Genomic DNA, 18,598 nt, shown 5'->3' on the forward strand with positions numbered 1-18,598 from the left:
TCAGTCTGATTACATCAAACGGCCTTCAGAACGCACTCACTCGAAAGTTTAAACAATCCAATGTTTTATCCATATTTTAAGGTAACATCACTTGGTATCTAATGAACAATTTTAGATTATTATTTAAATTTATTTTATATTAATTGAAATAATATAATTAGGATTGTATTGGGGCTATTGATGGAACTCATATCAAAGCAAACATCCCACTTGAAGAACTACAAAGGTTTTGGAACATAAAGGGCTATCTCGACATGCAATTCACTTATGTACTTGTTGGATGGGAGGGATCAGCAGCCGATTCCCGTGTATTGAAGGATGCATTGACTCGTCGAGATAAAATATTTTTACCTGAAGGTAAATAATATATTTTTATGTAGTATTTTTTTATTTTATCTTCAATTATCTTAGGTGGAATATATTTTTTACTGTAGGTAAATATTATCTTGTCGATATTAGTTGTGAAAATATGCCAGGATTTGTGGCTCCATATCGAGAAACTCGTTATCATCTACAAGAATTTGGAGACAACCTTCCTAAAAATGATAAAGAGTTATTCAACCGAAGGCACTCATCTTTGAGGAATAGTATTGAACGAACTTTTGGTGCTTTAAAAACTCAATTCCAAATGTTGAAAGTCACTCCTCTGTTTTCTTATAAGATCCAGATAAAAATTGTAATGGTTTGTTGCATATTACACAATTATATACGTAAAGAGGATTAAGATAGCGATGATAACGATGATTTTGGGGACGAAGACAACCTATCAACAACCATGCGGAGGCGACGTGCATTAGAATCCACTAGAGCCGCACAATTTCGAGATGCCATAGCGAATAACACGCGGAGTGATTATTGATGGTTGTACTTTATTATTTGTGAACATGTATGTTGTCGTTCGTATGTACTAAACTAGTAAGTTGATGATTTTAAATGCACGAACTCGTTGTTATATTCCAAGGCATAAACGTCTGCTTTTATTCTATAAATTGTGGACTATTACGAGTAACTCGGTTCATTTTGAAGCATTTTTTTTTCAGTTTTAATTATATATATATATTATTAATTTATTTAAACTAATCATTTTTATAATTATTTAAATAAATCATTTTTTATTTTATAAAAATATATTATTAATTACGTAAACAATTCATAGTATGTTATTAATTAAAAAAAATGTTTTTATTTATTCAGTTCAATTAAATAATTTATTCGTTAATTATATTCGCTTTTGTTATTTTTTAGTTTTTTTCAAAATTTTAAAATTTATTGTAGTCACACGTAATTAGTATATTAATTTATAATAACCTGTAATCATTAATTGGTTTAATTATCCCATTGCTATAATTAATTAAACCAATGGTTTTACATTTTGTGTCAATATATTATTAATTAATAATATGTAAAAATATATATATTATGTTATTGATAAATTAATATATTTATTTATTTATTAAATTTATTTTTTATTTTTGTATTAAATTAGGGAGGTTTAATGTTAAAATATATCTTATGTTATTAAAAAATAATTGATTTATTTATTATATTCACTTATTTTATTTTTTACTTATTTATTATTTTAATAATTTATTCTAGTCACATGTAATTAGTATATTAATTTATAATAAACTGTAATCATTAATTGATTTAATTATCCAATTTCTATAATTAATTAAACCAATGGTGTTACATTTTGTATCAATATAAATATATATTATGTTACTGATAAATTAATATATTTATTTATTTATTATATATATATTTTTTTTTACTGTATTAAATTAGTGAGTTTTATTTTTAAAATATATCTTATGTTATTAAAAAATAATTTATTTATTTATTACCTTCGCTTTTGTTAGTTTTTACTTTTTTATTAGTTTTTAATAATTTATTCTCGTCACACGTAATTATTGTATTAATTTATAATAACTGTAATCATTAAGTAATATAATATAATTTTTCATTAATTAGGATATTAACATATTTTAATATTACACGTTAAATCACTTATAAGTGTAGTAACCATGTTTATTTTAGTTAATTATCTATTTAGGTATATGTTCTATTTAAGTATATTATAAAATGTTACTTTATCTCTTGTTTATATCATACTTTTCATTTGGAGGCACTAACATTGAAATCTGTTTTCCAGTGCACTTGAACTCGTCTACACTAACACCCAAGGATGAGTTAAAGTTGAATCAATTCATTTAAGATGAATTGAATTCTTCACTTCAATTCAAGTTCATTGTGGACTTACCCCCCTTAGTGCCCCACATTAGTGCTACTTTTTCGCCTATGAAATTGAGCGGAAAGTTTTTTTGAGTATGACCATTTGACTGGAGTATGGAGCAATGTCTTACGACTAGGAGTGATTTTACTCTCTCATATATAATGTCAGTTGGGTCTCTTGGTCAAGAACAAAGAGACCACCAACTTGAGGGGGAGTGTTGGAAGATATGATAGACTGTCATTTTATACGGGAAGATCTAATACACTATTTGTAGCAAGTTGAACGTTCATGATGTTCTCTCACCACCAGTTTGAGGGGGAATGTTGGATGATGGGCCCAGGCCTACACGACCAAGGAAGATCCACACGTCCAAGTGTGTGGAAGATGGGCTCAAGCCCACATACCCACACAATGGTGGCATGACGGTAAATGGGGAGTCAACTCATAAAGATGGCATTGATGAAATTAGTTTATGATTCATGTCTCTAATTCAATCTCACTAGGGTGAAGGGTATTCTTGTAATATTAGTACTTTTAATATCTATAAATACACCTTAAGGGGTAGGGTTTGGAATAGTCCATTACACTATTCTTCCTCCTCTTTTCTCCAAATTTGTGTCTCTTCCTCTTTTCCTCCTAAAACCTTCTCTCCACAACACATCTTCTTCTTCTCACTCCTTAATCCTCTTCTATTGTGACTATACATCATGAAATCCTAAGTTAATAATAAGAGAATTTCTGGAGAGTTCCCTTGCGGGGAGATAGACATTAGTTAAAATTTTGATGAAAAATGGAAATAAGTTTTGTCTTGATATCTGATTATGGGAAGTCAAATGTGCCTACTTGATGTTTCCAACTAGTTGTGGTATGAATATTTATAGAATAATGTTGGAAGATGGGCCCAAGCCCATAAGATATGGACCCACCATGATCACACGAACTGGTGGGACCTACCATGATCACGTGAGGTGGCATTATGAGTCTTACACAATAAGAAATCTTACACAAGAAAAAGTCTTACAAAGATAATTATTATGGAAGGAGGTCTCGCAGAAGAGTTTCAGTTTAAAAGTGTTTTAGTCATGTAAGTCTTCTATTTATATTGGGTTATTTAATTATGTTAAAACTAATCTTTAAGTGATAGAGTTTGGGTGTAATTGGGACAAAGGTAGTTTAATTGTAGTTGGAATCTACTACTTTCCTCTATTATAAATAGAGGTTCATGTACTCTGATTATGATAAGTTAATGAAGTATTTCACTTTTCCAGAAATTCAATATGGTATCATAGCAGGTTCTGTGAGTTGACTTTCTCAACCCACAGAGGTAATGTGATATTTTCTGATTTATTATCTCTAGCAGTTTAGGTTCGTATTTATCTTTTTTTCAATCCCTATACCTATTATTTTCTTTACAGTTTTACCACTCTATAATGAGCTTTTCATATTGTAAATTATATATTGATGAAAATATATTCGAGTCTATTTTCCAAGGAAAAACTATTTTTTCCAATCGGAGTTATCTAAAAAGAGAAATTTATATTTGAAGCCGCAACTGTCAAATTGCAAAAGAGGTTTGAGCAACAGCAAAAAGCTTCAGCTTTCGAGCTATTATGCTATAAAAAATGAAACTTTATATGGAAAATTATATATCACAATATCAAGAACGAAACTTTATATGGAAAATTATATATCACAAGAAATATCTATTTTTTTACCTATTCAATCAATTCTCGATCTGAATTTTTTATATAGAGATATATTGGAAGAATCAATGGTCATGCTGGCAAAAGGAGAATGAGTACTTAGTTCGGCCAAATTACAGAGATCGAAATCTATCAGATTATATATCAATAGAAGTATATTTTATGAAGTTAAGTTACACTTTGATGAAAGTTATTTAAGTCTATATTCATAAGGAGAAAGTTTCATATCAATCTAATTTATATTTAAGGATATATTCGCATTGGAAGAATCAAAGGTCATGTTTGTATCCTCTAGCATTGAAAATTCCGAATTTAAGCCGAATAATTTTATGTGTCCTTATTACTCTTAAGGAATTTCATTATTTACTGGTTATCTACTGCTATACTACTGCAAATTTGGTACATGTTATTTGGGCATTGGCCAATTTTCGTTGCTGCTATTGTGTCTCTTTGATTGGGATATTATTATGAAAGAAAGACTCCTCGGTTGTTATCTATTGTTAGCTTTGGTTATCCTGATGCAGATTTGAATAGAGAACATTGTGGCCACATCATCTTATCTTCCTTTGATTCCCATTATTATGTTATTGTTATTGTTATTACAACATCTTTGTTATTTGGTTCAAGCTGGGATCACTGCCATTACCTTCCAGCTTGAGCGGGAGAAGTAGAAGAAGAAGTACAAGAAAGAAGTATTTTATATGTTGTGGTAATTTTAATGTGAAAAAAAATATTCAAGAAAAGGGGGAGAACAAAGATGAAGCTTTTGCATCTAAGAATAAATTTTTTCACCAAAGAAATTTGAAGACCAAGAATCCTGACTCATAATAATAATTGTGGTAATTATTGGTGATACCTGACTCGATTCTATTTCCCAGGCTGGATTATTATTTTGAGGTATTCACAGTATATTCCTTGGTCAACATATTATTTGGTGCAGATACTTGCATCAGATTATTTCATGGGTCCTTTTACAAAGATTTTTATTATTTTGGTTTGTGTTATATGGGCCCAGGCCCATTTCAGCTACAACTATTGTGTCTCTTTAGATGAGACATTATTATTGAAGAAGTAGTGTCCTCAACATCCTATCTTCCTGTTTACCCATTACCTATTGGTTATTTGGCAACCTTACTCCTACCATCCTTTATTTGACTCTCACATACATCTTTGGGGGAGTTTTACTACACTTCTGAGCACTGCGTATAATCCCACTACCTACGAAAGATACGAGTGCTACTACTTGCTAATGATAGGAGTGTGGCCTACATCTAGGATGAGTTCTGATTGGAGTATGGAGCGATGTCATACGGCTTGGAGTGATTTTACTCTCACTTATCTTATGCCAGCTGGGCCTTATAGAAGATAGCACTAGCATGAGAGAGAGAGTTGAAAGATATGGAGGACTACCATTTTATACGAGAAGATCTTATACATCATTTACAACAAGTTGGCACTTCATGATGTTTTCTCACCCCTAGCTTGAGGAGAAGTGTTGGAAGATGGGCCCCAGCCCACACGACCAAGGAAGACCCACAAATCCAAGTGTGTTGGAAGATGGGCCCAAACCCATAAGATATGGACCCACCATGATCGAACTAGCTGGTAGGACCCATCATGATCATGTGAGGTGGCATTATGAGTCTTATATGAGAAGAAGTCTTATAGAGCCACAATTATTATGGAAGGAGGTCTCACAAAAGAGTTTTAGTTTAATTGTGTTTCAGTCATGTTAATCTTCTATTTATACTAGGTTATTTAATTATGGTAGGACTTATCTTTAAGTGTTAGAGTTTGGGTGTCATTGGGACAAATGTAGTTTAATTGTAGTTGGACTCTACTACTTTTCTCTATTATAAATAGAGGTTCATGTACTTTGATTATAATAAGTCAATGAAGTATTTCTCTTTTCCTTAAATGCAACATGGTATCAGAGCAGGTTCTCTGAGTTGAGTTGGTCAACCCACAGAGGTAATGTGATTTTTTCTGATTTATTATCTCTAGCAGTTTAGGTTCGTATTTATCTTTTTTTAGTCCATATACCCGTTATTTTGTTTTAAGTTTTCACCTCTATACTGAGCTTTTCATATTTCAAATTATATATTGAAGGAAATATATTCGAGTCTACTTTCCAAGGAAAAAAATATTTATTCCAATTGGATTTATCTACAAAAATAAATCAATATTGGAAGCACTGAAAGTCAGATTGCAAGAGAGGTTCAAGCAGCAGCAGAAAACTTCAACTTCCGAGCTATTTTGTGCTATCAAGAATGAGACTTTATATGGAGAATTATGTATCACAAGAAAATTTTTAAGTCTATTTTCTTACCTATTCAACCAATTCTCGATATGAGTTTTTTATAGGGAGATATTGATCTTGGAAGAGTCAATGGTCATGCAAGCAAAAAGAGAATAAAATCTATAAGATTATATATCTCAATAGAAGTGTATTTTATTAAGTGAAGTTATACTTGGATGAAAGGTATTTAAGTCTATTTTCATAAAGAGAAAGTTTCATATAATCTGATCTATATTTAAGGATATATTTACATTGGAAGAATCAAAGGTCATGTTGGTATCCTGTTGCATTGAAAAATTCGAATTTAAGCCAAATTATTTCATGTGTCCTTATTACTCTTAAGGATTTTCATTATTTACTGGTTATCTACTGCTATACTACTATAAATTTGGTACATGATATTTGGTCAATGGCCCATTTTTGCTATTGCTGTTGTGTCTCTTTGACTAAGGACTCCTTGGTTGCTATCTATTGTCAGCATTGGTTATCCTTATGCAGATTTGAATAAAGAACATTGTGGCCCCATCATCTTATCTTCATTTGATTCGCATTATCATGTTATTGTTATTGTTATTACTACATCTATGTTATTTGGTTCAAGCTGGGATCACTCCCTTTACCTCCCAACTTGAGGGGGAGAAGTAGAAGAAGAAGTACAAGAAAGAGGTATTTTATATGTTATGGTAATTTTAATGTAAAAAAAAATATTCAAGAAAAAGGGGACCACAAAGATAAAGGTTTTGCATCTAAGAAAATTTTTTTCAGCAAAGATAATTGAAGACCAAGATGTTATGGTCCCTAGCCATGGATCGAGTAAGTCAACATGGGATTTGTGAATCCAACACTGTAATAGAGTTGTTGCTCTCGGTAAGGACGCAAAGGAGGTTCTTTTCTTGTCTGATCTCGGTAAGACTGGAAAGGAGTCTCCTTTCTTGGTTTTTCGCGGTAAGCGTTGAGAACCCTTTTTGCGCTCGGCCAGGAAGGGGTTGAAACTTTGGGCACTCACTATTGAGAGGGTAAGGAACCTCTTGGGAAGGTGCTGATGTTCACGTATGAGGGATTAGGAGTTCCTAATCCTACCTTGCTCGATTATATGTTAAAGCACCTCTTTAGAGGTTGCTCTCGGGTTGGGGATTGGGGAAACCCCTACCCTTGCTTGGAAAGAAGGAGGGAAGTCCCCTCTTGCTGCTGTGGACAAAGGGGAGACTACAACCTCTGAATGAACTCGAAAACAGCATCAACCCTTTCCTTTCCTCCTTTATTTGGTAAAATCAATGCAAAACATAATTCAAAAGGGAAGAGAAATAACCCAAATCAAGAGAGAAAGTATACTTGGAGCTCGTCAAGGAGACCTCCAAAACCCTAGAGCTCGTCAAGGAGAACTCCAAACCCTGTTTAACTTGTCTTTCTTCTATTTCTCTACCCTCTAAATAGGGTTTTATGTCATTAGAGTTTAGGGCTAAATTTGACAATTCTGCCCCTGCGACTTGGATCCTTACATACTTAATAAAAAAATATACTTAAAGCAATATAAAATATAAAATTTAAAAGTAATTAACTCAGTGAGTCATTGCCCTCCTTTGGGTGACTCGGTGAGCTATTGAGTCCTCAACATCTAAACACCCCCCCTTTCCCTTCTCGTGGAGAGAGAGCTTGTCCTCAAGCTCATAAGTTGGGTAGACCTATTTGAAGTTGGCCAATTGTTCCCATGTACCAACCTCTTATTCGGTGTCCACCGCCCCCCCCCCCCCCCCCCCCCCCCCCCCCCCCTTCCCTTCTCGTGGAGAGAGAGCTTGTCCTCAAGCTCATAAGTTGGGTAGACCTATTTGAAGTTGGCCAATTGTTCCCATGTACCAACCTCTTATTCGGTGTCCTTCCATTGTACTAGAATCTCCCACTGGTCATTAATACGAGGGGCCCGCAATACCGTAGTTGGAGTAAGAATAACCCATCCATTGTCCACTGGCGGAAGGGATGGAATTGACGAAGGAGGTGAACCCTTAAAGGGTCAAAGTAAGGAGACATGGAATACATCATGAAGTTCAGCCGTTGCGGGAAGTTGCAATTGATAGGCGACTAGCCCGATGCGACGAATAATAGAGAAAGGCCCAAAGTACTTTAGAGAAATTTTATGACGGTGTTGGCCCGCTAGTGAGTGTTGGCGGTAAGGATGGAGGCGTAACTAGACATAATCACCTTCCTGGTATGTGATATCCCAGTGTTCCTTGTCGTAGAAGTCCTTCACACGAACTTGTGCTTTGAGGAGGCGATTCAAAATATTCTATAGCACTTGGTCCCATTCAATGAGTGCTTGATCAATAGAGTCCATGTGGGTGGAGCCCGGAGTATATGAGAGAAGCCGAGGAGGACCTCTACAATAGAGAATTTTGAAGGGAGTCATTTGTAAACCGGTGTGGAAGGAAGTGTTGTAACAATATTCAGCCCACGGTAGCCATTTAACCCATTTTTAGGACGATCACCCACTAGACACCGGAGATACATTTCCATAGTGCGGTTAACTACCTCTGTGTGGTTGTCTGTTTGAGGATGATAGAATAATGAGAACTTCAACTTGGTGCCGCATAGACGAAACAGTTCACCCCAAAAAGTGTTGGTAAAGACCGCATCACGATCACTGACAATCGATTCAGGAATACCATGTAAACGAACAATATGGTTGAGAAATATTTGTGCCACTTTGGATGCTGTATATGGGTGTGCCATGGGGATAAAGTGAGCATACTTGGAGAATTGATCCACCACCACAAATAAAATCGACTTGCCGGACGATTGTGGAAGACCTTTGACGAAGTCCATAGAAATATCGGCCCACACCTATGTAGGAAGTGCTAAAGGCTGCAAAAGACCCTCGGGACTTAAGTGTTCGGCCTTGTTACGTTGACACACCGGACAAGATGATACATATGCTACATTGGTGGTCTTCATAGCCTACCAATAGAAATCTGCTCGAATGCGATGCAATGTTTTCTAGATGCCTTCATGAGTGCAGTCATGATATGTAGATATGATGGCTGAAACCAAATCCGAACTGTGTATGATATATAATCGCAATTTGTAATAAATAAGAGAATCTTGAATGGTCCATCAAGAGTCTAGTGCTCCCTCAATAATTTTCTTGTGCATATCGAGAAGAACCGGATTGCTAGCATTTTCCTCCTTGACCAAGTCTAAAAGAAGAAAACGAAGCTGGTTGATAGCATACAGAAGCGGTGGAGTCTCCAAATGTTGTGACAAGGCATCAATTGTCTTGTTTAACTGCTTGCGTGGTATTCCACTGTAAAGTCGAATCCCATCAATTTACCGATCCAATGTTATTGAGGAGAAGTCATGAATCGTTGCTCCAACAAATATTTAAGGCTGTAATGATTAGTATGGAGAAGAAATGCACGACCCCATAAGTACGGGCGCTAATGTTGGACAACTTTGGCCAACCTTATTAACTACCATTCATATGCTTGCAATTTGTGATGTCGTACTGCCAACCTTCAGCTGAAATATGCAATAGGGTGAAAAAAACTGCTATAGAACGAGCCCAATGCCCCCACCTGAGGCGTCACACTCGAAATCAAATAATTCTTCAAAATTGGGAAGTTGTAGAACTGGTGTGGATGCAAGAGGTAATTTGAGATTCGAGAAGCACTGTGTGGCCTAATCATTCCAAATAAAGAAATTTTTCTTGATGAGATTTGTCAATGGTGTTGCTATCGGTCCATAGTTTCTGATAATTTTTCTGTAATATCCTGCCAATCCTAGAAACCCTCTCAATGTAGAGGTATTCATTGGTTGCGGCCAATCAGCAATAGCTTGAATTTTATCTAAATCAACTGTGACCCCATCATGGGAAATAATATGGCCGAGATAGGCCACATGTGATGTCGCAAATGAACATTTTGATTTCTTTATATATAATTGATGTGTTCTGTTGAATTTATGGAAAAAAGAAATACTTCATTGACTTCATAAACTTATCATAATTAGAGTACATGAACCACGATTTATAATAGAGGAAGGTAGTAGAGTCCAATTACAATAAAACTACCTTTGTTCCAATTACACCCAAACTCTAATACTTAAAGAGAAGTCCTAGCATAATTAAATAACTCAATATAGATAAAAGACAAACATAACTCAAACTAGAACTCTTTCTAGGACGTGACCATAAGATAAAGGTGCCTTTGTGAGTCCTTCTTGATCTTCCAACTTATGTGATAAGGATACCAACTTGTGGTAATCATGGTGAGTCCTACTTCTTATGTTCTTTGGCCATGTTGTGGGCCTTCCTTGGTCGTGTGGCCCATCTTATAATACTCTTATATATGTGGGTCTTCCTTGGTCGTGTGGCCCATCTTATAATACTCTTAGATAAGTGGGCCTTCCTTGGTTGTGTGGGCTTGAGCCTATCTTCCAATACGCACGTAACAGTTGAAAGACCAATCTTAAATGCTCTAAATGCTGATGGCTGGACTAACTGTAAATGAGGATGTCATCAAAGAAAACAAGTAAAAATTTGCGAAGATAGTTGAGGAATACCTCGTTCATTAACACCTGGAATGTGGATGGGGCGTTGGACATCCCAAGTGGCCGTGATGGGTGCAGAAGGGCATTTTCTCGATGTTGTCTGGATGCATACGAACCTGATGATATTTGGAGCGCAAGTCCAACTTGGTGAATATATATGACCTGTGCAATTCATCTAAAAGCTCCTCCACCATAGGAATAAGGAACTTATCTTTCACAGTTTGGGCATTCAAATCCCGATAATCAACACAAAATCGCCATGTACCATCATGCTTCTTAATGAGGAGGACTAGTGATGATAACGGGGAACGACTGCTGCGAATAAGGCCATGTTGTAGCATAACTTGGCATTGTCTTTCAATTTCATTTTTCTAGAGGTATGGGTACCGATAAGGTTGAATGACCACCATTTCTGAGCCCTGTTTTAAATATATCTGATGGTCACAGTGCCTCAAGGGAGGCAGCCCGGATGGCTCTTGGAATAAGTCCGAGAATTCATTCAGGAGATGTTCTATAGTGTTGTCCGGATTGTCCTATGTGTGAATCGTATGAATGTGACGTGGCTTGTCCACGTGACTGCCCTATAATAATACTTGTTGTCTATCCATTTCAAAACTCATAGTTAAAGCAATAATATCCCATAAAATAGGGCCTAACGTTTGCAGCCATTTAATACCCAATACCATATCGAACCCAGCTAGAGGTATGACAAAAAAATTTGAATGAAAGAAAGTCGATTGATTGAGAATTTTACTTTTTTGTTGATGTCGTAGCTAGGAAAACTTTCTCCATTGGCAACCGAAACTGTTGTTGTTGAGTGTGGAAGTATCTGTAGTTGAAGGTGTTGAACAATGGTCCAACTGAGAAAATTATGCGTACTTCCCGAATCCACAAGGCTGACAAGGTCTTGGTCCATCCCCCAAGTGCAGACTTTCATAGTTTTGGCGGATTTATGTCCTGTAACGACATGCTGAGAGATTTTTGGTGGATCCTCCTCAGTAGCATCATCAAACTGGTGTTGTTCTATGATTTCAATGACCTCTAACCAGAACAACCTTTTACACTGATGGCCTGCCCTATATGTTTCATCACAGTTAGGGGTGGCTTCGAGCCGAGCCGGTTCGCGAGCCGGCTTGGTTCGGCTCGATTCGATTCGTCATTTTTTGAGCTCGAGCCGAGCTCGAACACCGAAATCGGCTCGTTTACCTTAACGAGCCGAGCTCGACCGAAACTAGGTTCGGTTCGTTGGCTCGCGAGCCGGCTCGAAATGAGTCGGATCGGCATGAATCGGTACGGGATCGCGAGCGAGCGGGGGAGCGGGAGCGGGAGCGAGAGCGAGAACGAGGGGGGGAAAAAATTTTCCTCCCCCCTCGTCACCGCCGACCCCTCCCATCGGTTGTTGTCGCCGCCTCTACCGCCGTCGTAGCTGTTCTCCGGCGTCTATACCGCCATCGCAGCTGCTCGCCGGCCGCTTATGTGTCCGTCCGTTCGATTTCTTCCTCTCCTCGCCGTCGCCTCTGTTTCCGTCGCCGCCGCTTCCGTCACCGCCGATTCCGTCGCCGCCGACTCCGTCGTGGCCGTCATCTCCGACGATAAATCCTCCCCGGCGCCGTAAGCCCCTTCCCTCGGGGTCGTCTCGGCGGAAAACCAGAACAGGGGAGAAATAATCTCCCCCTTCCTCGCGAGAAGATGATCTCGCACGTGCGATTTAGCACGTGTGAGATCATAAAAAAAAAAAAAAAAATTTCCTCTGGAAAAAATTAAAAATAAATTTTATAGAAATAATTTTCTATAAACTATTAGTGTCTCATGTTTTTTTAAACACTTTTCTAATTGAAAGTTTTTATTAAAAATCATATAATTTTCAAAGTAAGATTTTTTGTACCAAGATGGGGTAGAAAACTGTATAGAAAATTTTTGAATAAGTATTTAACAGTTGATGCTGTAATACTTTTAGCATGAAATAATTTTCATTGCAATTTTGTGTTTGATATTTTATTTAATTAAAAATTTATCGATAAGTATAATAATATATTAGATTGATTATTAATTTTTATTTATTTCCCTAGAAGAGACAATAAAAGGTCCATTTAACTTTCCTAAGAAAATTTTAAAATATTTCCTATAATTTTCTAATAAGTCACTAATAGTAATAAGATTTTATTTAAAGGTTTTTTTGGGAATATGTATCATAGGAAAAATATTTTTAGTTTTTCCTAGAATATAAATTTTTATCTAGGGGCACTAAGGAGGTCATAATAAATTATGGCCAAATTCAAAAATTACAAAACAAGCTAGACAACAATTGGAGTAAAAAATATTAATATTGGTGCATTTTAATCCATTATTGAAATTCAATCCTGATCCTCCCCTATCATTATATTTTTTAAAAATGTATGCATAATTTTATATATAATTTATTCAAAGTCACCCCTACGTGCGAGATCATAAACAAGGAAAAAAAAAAAACTCTTTGTCCCTTCCTCATGGCTCTTAAATAAATTGAAAAGATATTTTAGTAGAAATACGTTTCCAGAGACTAGTTTTTTTCAATAAATGTTGAAAAAACATTTTTAATAGAAATATAGGGACCATTAGTGCCTCGTATTTTTTCAAAATATTTTCCTAATTATAAATTCTTTTTAAAAAATCCTATAATTTTTCAAGTAAGATTTTTTTGCCAAGATGGTTTAGAAAACCATATAGAAAAATTTTGAATAAGTATTTGACAGTTGATGATATAATACTTTGAGCATGAGGCAATTTTCATAGTAATTTTGTGTTTAACATTTTATGTGATTAAAATTTTATCGATAAGTATAATAATATATTAGATTAATTATTAATTTTTATTTATTTCCTTAGAAAAGGCAATAAGAGGTCCATTTAATTTTCCTAAGAAAAATTTAAAATATTTCTTGTAATTTTCTAGTAAGTATGTAATAGTAATATGATTTTATTTAAAGAATTTATAGTTTTTATTTGGGTGATTGTAAATTGATAGTGATATTTTATTTAATTTTGTTGTGTTTGTTTATTGTATGGAGTTTATTTATAATGTTATGCAGTGTATGGAGTGTTTAGATTATTTTATGGAGTGTATAAACAATTTCATGAAGTGTTTATGGAATGTATAAACAATTTTATGGAGTGTTTATGGAGTGTTTATGCAGGTATTATGTATATTGATTATGCCCAATTTTAAGTAAAGGTCATGCCGAGTTTTATACAAGTATTATATATATAGATTATGCTCAATTTTAAGTAGAGGTTATGCCCAATCTTATACACATATTATATATATAAGTTATGCCTAATTTTATATAGAGGTCATGCCCAATTTTATATAAAATGTATGCATAATTTTATATACATTTTATTCGATATATATTTTTTGAAAAGTTTGAAATGTATGTTGAGGCTCGAGCTCGGCTCGAAGCTCGGCTCGAACTCGTTGGGCTCGAGCTCGATAACAATTTTAGGCTCGAGACGAGGCTCGGCTCGAAGCTCGGCTCGAAATATTTAAATCAAGCTCGACTCGAACATAGGCAGGTTCGGGCTCGGCTCGGCTCGATGCCACCCCTAATCACAGTTGTAACATAAGTTCTTTGCTTTGCGCTCAGCCATCTCCACACTAGTTAATTTTCTAGGCGGGCGGGTTGCTGGGGCATGTATCTACTGTAGGAGTAATACTGGGATGATGTCTGACCTGTTGCCTTGCTGGAGAAGCTATCTGAGAGTTAGTGTTGCATCTCCCTTGCCAGCTATTGGAAGTGTTTTGGTCCCTTTGCCAAGCTGGTCTCCTATTTTAAACTTTTTGTCGAAGTTCCAGTGCGCGGGATAGATTCATTGCTCGAGCTAAGTTAGTAGGTGCGTGGAGCTCCACCTCTAACTTTAATGACTCAGTAATGCCTACCGTAAATAAATTTACCTGCTGGTCTACGTGAACCATCCGACTGGCTCGTGCCAATTTTTCTTGGAATTGTTTTTGATATAGTTCCACTGGGCCAATTTGTCAAAACAACACCAAATCTCCCAAGGGGTTACTGTGGGCTGGAAGACCAAATCGGATAGTGCATAACTCCTTAAACTCTTCCCAATCCAGCACCAATCTATCCAACTCTACTTGATGAAACCAGAGTTGTGCTTCATCGAGCATGTGGAAAGCGGCCAATCCCACCTTATCAATTTCTGACGTTCTCTGATGGGTAAAAAAATTTTGCACCTATGTAACCAAATCAAGGGGTTATTTGACTCATTAAAAGTAGGGAAGTCAAGTTTGGTATACCTTGGTACGGTGCCTCCTCCTTGGTTGAAATTTCCCATCTGTCCAGGAAAGGAAGTGCGCCCTGTAAACTGGTCTCCCCCTCTATTGTATGAATTTTTCTCTCCTCTTTGTTCTGGGGTTGAATTTCTTCCAACCATAATATTTTCCATCATTCCAGAAAGTCTACAAATTTGGAGATTAATATTTGGCATATGTTCCAACTTCTCCATGATTATGGCAAACTTTCTTTCATTCTCTACTTGTTTTTCTTCCTGTGCCTGCTGCCCTCTGATCATCAACTTTTTTAACTCACCATTGTTGTTCTCCCTCATGTTACCCTGCTCTGATACCAAGTTGTTATGGTCCCTAGCCATGGTTCGAGTAACTCGACATGAGATTTGTGAATCCAGCAATGTAATAGAGCTGCTGCTCTCGGTAAGGATGCAAAGGAGGTTCTTTTCTTGGCTGATCGCGGTAAGACTGGAAAGGAGTCTCCTTTCTTGGTTTTTCTTATTAAGGGTTGAGAACCCTTACTGCTCTCGGCCAGGATAGGGTTGAACCCTTTGGTGCTCATTGCTGAGAGGGTAAGGACCCTCTTGGCAAGGTGTTGATGTTCACGTGTGAGGGATTAGAAGTTCCTAATCCTTCCTTGCTCGATTATATGTTAAAGCACATCTTTAGAGGTTGCTCTCGGATTGGGGGTTGGGGATTGGGGAAACCCCTACCCTTGCTCAGAATGAAGGAGGGAAGCCCCCTCTTGCTGCTGTGGATGAAGGGGAGGCTACAACCTCTGAATGAACTCAGAAACAACAACAACCCTTCCTGCTTGATTCAGTAAAATCAATGCAAAACAGAATTCAATAGGGCAGAGAAATAACCCAAATCAAGAGATAAAGTATACCTAGAGCTTGTCAAGGAGACCTCCAAAACCCTAGAGTTCATCAAGGAGAACTCCAAACTCTGTTTAACCTAATTCAATGCTTGTCTTTCTTCTATTTCTCTACCCTCTAAATGGGGTTTGACGTCATTAGAGTTTTAGGGCTAAAATTGACAATTTTGCTCCAACAACCTGTATCCTTACATATTTAATAAAAAAATATACTTAAAGTAATATAAAATATGAAATTTAAAAGTAATTAATTTAGTAAATCATTGTCGCCTCCTTTGGGGGACTCAGTGAGCTATTGAGTCATCAACACAAGAATCCTGACTCGCAATAATAATTATGGTAATTATTGGTGATACTTGACTCAACTCTACTTGATTTTATTTCTCAGGCTGGATTATTATTTTGAGTTATTCACAACATATTCCTTGGTCAACATATTATTTAGTGTAGATACTCACATCAGGTTTTATCATGGATCATTTTACAAGGATTTTTATTATTTTGGTTCATGTTATATGTGCCCATGCCCATTTCAGCTGCAACTATTGGGTCTCTTTGGATGTGACATTATTATTGAAGAAGTGGTGGCCTCAGCATGCTATCTTCCTGTTTACCCACTACCTATTGGTTATTTAACAACCTTACTCCTACCATCCTTTATTTGACTCTCACACACATCTTTGGGCCAACCTTTTGCGTGTTGCTTCGGTTGGGAGTTTAAGTTCATACATATATACATATGGGTGTTTTAAGTCCATTGAGACTTTTTTATATATATACCGGTGGGTCTTTTATTGTTGTCTTGTGAATGACATGTATTACCCACTTATCACGTTTGAGGGTCGGTGCCTGGGTTGGACACCATGATGGAGGAGCTTATTACTACATATATGTTACCCCCCCCCCCCCCCCCCCCCTGAATTGGCATTTACTACTCCTACCACTTGAGATTCGTTATCCTATGGAGGGACACGGTGATGGAGGAGTTTTACTACACTTCTGATGTATAGACCCACTACCTGCGAATGATAGAAGTGGGCCCTACATCCAGCATGGGTTATGACTGGAGTATATAGCGATGTCATACGACTTGGAGTGATTTTACTCTCACTTATCTTATGCGAGTTGGGCCTTATGGAAGAGAGCACCAGCGTGAGGGAGAATGTTGGAAGATATGAAGGACTAACATTTTATATGAGAAGATCCTATACATCATTTACAACAAGCTAGGAGTTCATGATGTTCTCTCACCCCCAGCTTGAGGGGGAGTGTTGGAAGACGGGCCCAAACCCACACGACCAAGATAGGCCCACATATCCAAGTGTGTTGGAAGATGGGCCCAAGCCCATAAGATATGGACCCACCATGATCACACGAGCTGGAGGGACCCACCATGATCACTTGAGCTGGCATTATGAGTCTTACACAAGAAAAAGTCTTACAGAGCCACAATTATTATGGAAGGAGGTCTCATAAAAGAGCTTCAGTTTAAAGGTGTTTTAATCATGTTAGTCTTCTATTTATATTGGGTTATTTAATTATGTTAGGACTTATCTTTAAGTATTAGAGTTTGAGTTTAATTGGGACATAGGTAGTTTAATTGTGGTTGGACTCTACTACTTTCCTCTATTATAAATAGAGGTTCATGTACTCTAATTATAATAAGTCAACAAAGAATTTCTCTTTTCCATAAATTCAACAAATGACATTAGGCTTCTGATTCAATAGATATGGAATTCACAATGCAATATTAGGTGGACATAGTTGTGTCAACCATAATCTTTTTTAGTAAGAATATTATGTTCGTAGGAACTCTAAGTCTTGAATATTGCATTCATATATGAAGTGAGATTCTACTTTTTGTTATTTTAGTGGTAAATTGGACTGATCACCCTCATAAATTGTCCACCCCCAAGAAGCACAAGTTAGATATGGATATAATGGAATACCTAAATCTACCATAGGATTATAACATCATAGTAATGTTAGGGGAAAAAGATCATTACAGCTTGACTAAACCTGACTTTGACATTGTACTGTACTTGTCTAATATAAATGCCTATACCTGTCTTGATGCCATGTGAACTTGAGAATTACCTCGAGTTTATGAACAGTAAAATTCTCTTGGAATAGTAGATTCTGGTGCCTTATTTGAAATGTAGTACAATAATTGGTGACAATCGAAGATTAAGATAAGATTAAGATATCAGAACATTTTCTTGGCCGTTTTTCTTCATTTTATTAAAATTTTCCTTTCTCTTAGTTCAAATGCTACTTATTCCATATGATATGATTTTTTAAGTAGTTGTTGGAGTTCGTTTGGAATTGATTATGCATGTTACTTTCCTTGTTTGTCAGGGTCGTGAGGACAAGTTCTCTATTTATATACATGCATCAAGAGAAAAAACTAGACACACAAGTCCCCTATTTGTTGCTTGGGAGATCCGTAGTGAGAAGGTGATCAAAAACTTCTTTCCATACCCCCAATATCATATGTTGTTTACGGTAACCTTTTTGTATTACGAGTGTATGAATTCCCATTCCAAATGAATAATAATTGGAAAAAACAAACAAAAACTAGGAGCTTCCTATAACTCGAAGGTTTGAGGCTGCAATCTTGTGGTACTTTGTTCATTTAGCACAGTCCAGGACAATGGCCGCTTCCAAG

Source organism: Aristolochia californica, unplaced genomic scaffold (assembly GCF_029961685.1).
Source record: "Aristolochia californica isolate CCGP_79_NKW_82.1479 unplaced genomic scaffold, dmAriCali1.0.hap1 SCAF_1, whole genome shotgun sequence".
Lineage (NCBI taxonomy): Eukaryota > Viridiplantae > Streptophyta > Magnoliopsida > Piperales > Aristolochiaceae > Aristolochia > Aristolochia californica.